Below are 7,519 nucleotides of genomic sequence, written 5' to 3'. Positions count from 1 at the left end.
GAAATATATACAATCCACATTAAAAGACTCACAATCCATTATTTATGCTTTCAATCAAGGGATTTAGTTACACCATTTTTCTTTTTTCCTCTCCTCTCTCCCCTCTTCTCTCCAGATTCTATCTTTCTCCCCATATCTTCGGCAGAAGCTATAGATCTTGCATAGAAGTGAATTTAATTATATCATTACTTCCAGTTACAATACCAAAAACAGACTTTGATAATTGTTTTTGTGCAGTATCAGATCCTAATAGCGTCACCAATCTTTGTTGAACAATGGAGAATAACTCTGTCAATAATTAGCAGAATTGAGCACATTCAAAAAGGACCATACGCTCGAAACTACTAAATACAATAATGTAAGTTCGAGTATCACAAATCAAACAATTTGGGTTCCTACCAGTATATTCTTTATGCCGACACATTTATAAGATTTTACCTTACTAATCAAAAAACATATCTACATAATTAGTCTTCCTAACTATCCAAAGTAGGTGCAAATTACCTACTTAATGAGAGACAACACCAATAAGTATTATGCAAAGATAGACCTAAAGTAAGGGTTCTCTCAAACCTCTTAGGTTATATTAGGGTGGATGATAACATTGAAAAATTCCTAAAAGCAGAAACTTTTCCAGCTTTTTCAGCAATATATAATGTTATTTTTACTTTTGCAACAAATGCAAAACATTACCAAGAAAGAATACCCAAGGAAGTGGAACCCATGTACATTGTTGTGTGCCGAAATCCAAAAAAGTTGACCTCGAAAACTAGTCCAAAATGTAACCTGACCAACTATTTTGTTCGTCAACTGCTTTAACATGGTCAAATAATACAATTTTCCACTCTTGTTTCAGTTATCAGAAATCATGATATACTCTGGGATACTACTCTCATACAAGTGTATCTAGATACAAAAATATAAAATAAAAGTCTCGAGCTGTGGGGCAAACATCTCTGAACTTGGATTAACATTTGATTTCAACATATAAGAATTCATTTCTTCCGTGAAAGGATATCAGAAATAGCATCAATCATAAAGTTTATATCATCAATGCTATAAATAGATTATGATTGAAATGACTCTAGAAAGATGTCTATTTGACCAAATACAAAACTGACAAAAGAGTATTGCACAACTCATGGTTGAAGCTTATCTACAACTCATCTACAATTTATCTACAACTTTTACATATTTACACATTTATAACATACAACTTAAATACAAATTTTATATAAAATTTATACAATATGTCTTTTGTATATTTTGTATCTGATTTATACATAATAAAAATAAATTTCATATAACTAATTATATATTATACAACTTATTTACAACTTTCATACATTATTTCTACTCAGTTATATACAACTACAATATCATACAACTCAAATATAATTTTAATACAGTGTTGTTCAACTTTCATACAATAGTTAAATAAATAAAAGAAAAATATATAAACAACAGAGTACAATTTTTCTAAACTTTTTCTATAATTTTACTACAATTTCGTAAATATAATGTATATCATGTCTTCTTCTTCGAGTTTCAATCTGAAATTCAGCCAAAACCAAATCTAATCTTCACCAAAACCCCTCAAAATTAAAATATAAACTCTAAACCATATTCCCAATTATTTGCAACAATACCCAATCCAAATAAATAATAATTTTTGAAAACCCAAATTCGAATTCAAAGCTTTAAAACTTTTTAATGGTTGTTAATGGTAGAATTGATGCTCTCTTTTCCTTTGCTTTACATTACTGAAATTAGGGATTGAGAGATTGACAGAGACGATGTACCGACCCGGTCAGTCGTCTCATGAGTTACCGCTTCGTTTTTTCCATTTCTGCTTCTTATTACTTTGTTTATCGGTTCTATGAGTGATCGGGTTGGTTGGCTCGGGTTTGGAAAGGTTTTGAGAGGGTTTGAGACACTTAGTCTCTTTTGATGAAGCTTGAGTTGGAAAAGTCAACCGGATATTGACTTATGTGTAAGAGAACTCGGATGTGAGTTTTGATGGTTCGGTTAGCTTTGGGAGCTGATTTGGGACTTAGGAGCGCGATCGGAATGAGTTTTGGAGGTTCGGAGTAGATTTAGGCTTGAATTGGCGAAGTTGATATTTTGGCAATTTCCGGTTGGTAGGAGAAATTTTGATATAGGGGTCGGAATTGAATTCTGAGAGTTGTAGTAGTTCTGTTGTGTCATTTGGGATGTGTGTGCAAAATTTCAGGTCATTCGGACGTGGTTTGGTTGGATTTTTTATCAAAAGCGTAATTTAGAAAATTTTGGAATTCTTAGGCTTGAATCCGATGCGAATTTGGTGTTTTGATGTTGTTTTGAGCGTTCCGAAGGTTGGAACAAGTTTGAATGAGGTTATGGGATATGTTGGTATATTTGGTTGAGGTCCCGGAGGCCTCGGGTGAGTTTCGGGTGGTCAATCGAACCATTTTATGAAGTTTGGAATTGCAGAAATCTGCTGCTCAGTGTTGCAGACAATTGACTTTCGCGTTCGTGAGAGGGGAGCCGCGATCGCGAAGGATTAGCTAGAGAAGGCTGAGACTTTGGCCTTCGCGTTCACAAGAGAGTCTCCGCGTTCGCGAAGGGTTGGGAAGCGATTCATCGCATTCGCGAGGTAAGCTCCATGTTCGCATGGAGGAAATTGGACAGCTGGGTTTTAGGTCGAGTTGTTCATCGCGTTCGCGAGAGAGAGAGTGCGTTCGCGAAGAGTAAGTCTGAGGAACCATCGCGTTCGCGATGGGCATGTCGCATTCGCATAGAGGATTTTTTGGTCAAAGTCATTTTTGTGTTTCACGAACGCGAGGCGTTGACCGCGTTCGCGAAGAAGGATTTCAGGCCTGGGCAGAAGGTTTAAAAGGTCGTCTTGTCCGCGATTTTGGGGTTTATTTCTTCCATTGTTGGTTGTTTTTGGAGCTTTTTGAAGGGGATGAAGAGGGATTCAAGAGGAATCACTTGGAGGTAAGATTCTTGGACTTAAAACTCGATTCTAATTTGAATTTCACCTAAATAATCATGGAAATTAAGCCAAAAATTGAAGAACTAGGGCTTGGAAACTTAGACCTTTGATTGAGGATTTAAAGGACCATTTGAGGTCGGATTTCAGAACCTTTGATATGTATGAACTCGTGGGGAGATAAGGAACCTATTGATGTAAAAATTATCAAATTCCGAGATGTGGGCTCGGGGGCCGAGTTTTGGTAATTCCGGGATTTGTGTAGTATTTTGATTATTTTTGATTGGGCTTCGTTGCCCTAGCATATTTTGACGTCCTCGTTCTGAATTGGATAGATTCGACGCGAGTGGAGGCCGATTCGAGGGGCAAAGGCATCCTGAGCTAGAGATTTGACCGGTTCGAGGTGAGTAATGATTATTAATGATATTCTGAGGGTATGAAACCCCGGACTTGCACATCGTGGTGCTATATGGAGGGAACGCACACGCTGGATGATGAGCGTAGGGTCGTGCACTATTGGGGATTGTGACTTAGTCCATCCCGGATGACTATTTTACCGCGTATTTGACTGAAATCTATTTGTTATCATCATGATTTGGGCTGAATGCCATATTTGGGCCTTGTGCCACCTATTTGAACCCTTTGGGGATTTTTACTGGTATTTCCTCACTGTTTTGACTTTATACTTGAACTCAGTTATGTTATATTTCACTATTTTTCATACTCAACCATGTTTACTCTGTTTTAACACTTACATGATCTTTTAAATGATATTTTTGGGCTGAGATTCATGTTTTACTATTGCCTGAGTGGCTCGTGAGGATTTTGACTGAGTAAGACCGAGGGCCTATGTTGTGAGGAAATATTTGATACTGATTATGAGGTCGAGGGCCTAAGATATGTACGCCACAAGGTGGCTTGATTGATATGAGGCCGAGGGCCTAGTGATGATGCCACGAGGTGGCTTGATATTGCGCTTGGGCCATAAGGGGACCCTCCAGGAGTTTGTACACCCCAGTGAGCGCGGGTACCCATTGTGATCTGAGATTGCGCCCGAGGGGCTGATACTGTTCTGAGATTGCGCCCGAGGGGCTGGTACTGTTCTGAGATTGAGCCCGAGGGGCTGGTATTGTTCTGAGATGTTGTCCAAGGGGCGAATTTGTTGATACTGTGCCCGAGGGGCGAACCTTTATATATTTAACTTTTTCTTAATTTTCTGTCAATTACCATGCTTAATTGTTGTAAAAGGCTTTTCATGAAGTTAAATTTGAGTTAAATGATTTTTACCTATCTTTCACTGGTTTACTATTTTAATGGTTTTACTGCTTCATTATAGTATGTTTTTGTGCCTTACGTGATTTCCTGCTTTCAGTCTTTATTTATGATTATTACTCATTGAGATAGAGTACTCACTTTACTCCCTACATCCTGTGTGCAGATTCAGGCATATCTGGTCCTGCTCCCGAGTGCTGATCATTTTCGGCTCAGGCGGATCCGAGGAGTCTCTAGGTAGCTATTGGCGTTCGAAGCCCGGAGCTCTTTTCTATCTTACTTCTTCATGTTCTTAGTTCCTGTATTAAACTCTGTAGTTTGATTTGGAGTATTCCGGATTGTTTAGATGCTCATGACTAGTGACACTCTGGTATCGGGCTGTGTTGGGTTATTTTCCGCGAATTATGCTATTATTTATTAACTTTGGATTATCTTATCATGCTTTAGATTTATTTCTTATGGTTTAACTGTTAATAATTGGATATGGAAAGTGTCGGATGGCCTTGTCTTCACGAGAGGCGTCATCATAACAAGGTCCGAGTTTAGGGTCGTGATAGGTTGGTATCAGAGCCTAGGTTACATAGGAGTCATGAGCAGGTTTAGTAGAGTCTTGCGGATCGGTATGGAGACGTATGTATTTATCCTGGAGAGGCTGCAGAACCTTTAGGAAAAACTTCATATTTTTGAAATTCTTGTCGTGCGAATTTGTTGATCCGAGTACTAAACTTCTATTATTCTATTCTCTCACAGATGGTGAGGACACGCGCTACCGGTCAGGATGGACGACCACCAGTACCACCAACTTTGGCCACTAGAGGCCGGGGATGCAGTCGTGGTCGTAGTAGGGGCAGAGGTGTGGCCCACACAGCAGCTAGGGCAGCACCTGGAGATCCACCAGCCGCCCTAGTTCAGGATTGGGTCCCAGATGTGAACGCTCCAGCAGCACCAGCTCAGGTACCAACTATGCCCATTGTGATTCCGGGTCTTTAGGAGGCCTTGGCTCAAATCTTATCAGTTTGCACTGGCCTAGCTCAAGCTGTTTTAGCCACTACAGCCGCAGCTACTTCTCAGGCTGGGGAGGCAATCAGACTCCCGTATCTCGCACACCTGAGCAAGTCGTACAGGGACTTCAGACGCCGAAGGCACATCCAGCCCAGCCGGTTGCAGCTGCTCAGGACTATATAGTTCCTGTCATGCCAGAGGACGAGCATCTTAGGTTGGAGAGGTTTGGTAGACTTCAGCCTCCGACCTTCAGTGGTGTAGGGGGCGGGGATGCCTAGGGTTTCTTGGATAAGTGTTAGAGGATGCTTCGTACAACGGGTATTCTAGATACCAGCAGGGTCACTTTCACTACTTATCAGTTTTTTGGAGCTGCCTTCATTTGGTGGGAGGCTTTTGAGAGGCATAGGCCTATTGGTGCAGCACCCCTTACCTGGCAACAGTTCTCCATTCTCTTTCTGGAGAAGTATGTGCCACAGTCCCGTAGAGAGGAGCTGCATAGGGATTTTGAGTGGTTGCGTCAGGGAGAGATGATTGTGACGCAGTATGAGATGAGATTCTCCGAGTTATCTCGTCATGCTATTTGGTTGGTTCTGACAGATAGAGAGAGGATTAGGAGGTTTGTTGATGGCCTCACTTATCAGCTTCGTATTCTCATGACTAGGGAGAGGGTGATTGGTGCTACATTTGAGGAGGTTGTAGACATTGCTCGGGAGATTGAGTCTGTTCGTTGCCAGGAGCGCGAGGAGAGGGAGGCCAAGAGGCCTCGAGGATCTGGTAGTTACAGTGGTACTCCTTTGAGAGGCCAGTTTCAGCACGACAGAGGCTGTCCATTCAGGCATGCTCGGCCAGCTCGCCCAGGTTATCGTGGGGCATCATCGGGTCATGGTTCTCACAGTTCTCATCTGGGCCAGTCATTACTTAGTGCCCTTCCAGCTCAGAGTTCGTCCCGTGCTCCATCAGTTTAGGGCTCTTCTATGCCAGGTGCATCTGCTAGTCATTCCAGTGCGAGGGGTTCCCTTCAGTCCCCTTCTCCAGTACATGAGAGTTATTATGAGTGTGGTGAGATGGGTCATATATGGAGGCAATGCCCGCATCGTCTTGCGAGCTCATCTCAGTAGAGGGGTCAGTCATCGGCTTCAGCGCCAGTTGCTTCACCACCACCTGCCCAGCCAACTAGGGGTGGAGGTCAGTCAGCTAGGGGTCGCCCTAAGGGGAAGGTCGATCAGGTGGCGGTCAGGCCCATTTCTATGCACTTCCAGGCAGACCCGATGATATTACTTCAAATGCTGTTATTACAGGTATTGTTTTAGTCTGCCACAGAGATGCCTCTGTATTATTTGATCCTGGTCCTACCTTTTCTTATGTGTCATCATACTTTGCTCGTTATTTGGGTACGCCCCGTGAGTTTCTTGCTTCATCTGTTCATGTATCTACCCCCATGGGCGATACTGTTATTGTAGACCATGTGTACCGGTCGTGTGTGGTGACTATTGGGGGTCTGGAGACCCGTATGGATCTTTTATTATTGTGTATGGTGGATTTCGATGTCATTTTGGGCATGGATTGGCTATCTCCGTGTCGTGCTATTCTGGACTGTCATGCTAAGACAGTCACATTGGCTATACCGTGTATGCCACGGATTGAGTGGCGAGGTGTGACTGATTATGTTCCCAGTAGAGTGATCTCATTCTTGAAAGCCCAGTGTATGGTTGGGAAGGGTTATCTTTTGTATCTAGCCTTTGTGAGGGATGTCGGTGCTGAGACTCCTAGTATTGATTCTGTTCCAGTTGTGAGGGATTGATGTGTTTCCTGCAGACATGTCGGGCATGCCATCGGACAGGGATATTGATTTTGGTATTGACCTGGTGCTGGGCACTCAACCCATTTCTATTTCGTTGTATCGTATGGCTCCAGCGGAGTTGAAAGAATTAAATAAGTAGCTTCAGGAACTCCTTGATAAGGGGTTCATTAGGCCTAGTGTGTCACCTTGGGGTGCGACGGTTCTATTTGTGAAGAAGAAGGATGGCACTATGAGAATGTGCATTGATTATAGGTAGTTGAACAAAGTAACAGTTAAGAACAAGTATCATTTGCCTCGTATTGATGATTTATTCGACCAGCTTCAGGGAGCGAGAGTGTTCTTCAAGATTGATCTTCGTTCAAGTTATCACCAGTTGAAGATTAGGGACTCAAGATATTCTTAAGACGACTTTCAGGACCCGATATGGTCATTATGAGTTCTTGGTGATGTCTTTTGGGCTGACCAATGCC

This window comes from Nicotiana sylvestris, chromosome 12 (genome assembly GCF_000393655.2).
Source record: "Nicotiana sylvestris chromosome 12, ASM39365v2, whole genome shotgun sequence".
NCBI classification, from domain to species: domain Eukaryota; kingdom Viridiplantae; phylum Streptophyta; class Magnoliopsida; order Solanales; family Solanaceae; genus Nicotiana; species Nicotiana sylvestris.
The sequence above is the reverse complement of the archived record's forward strand: the minus strand, read 5'-3'. Positions refer to the sequence as shown.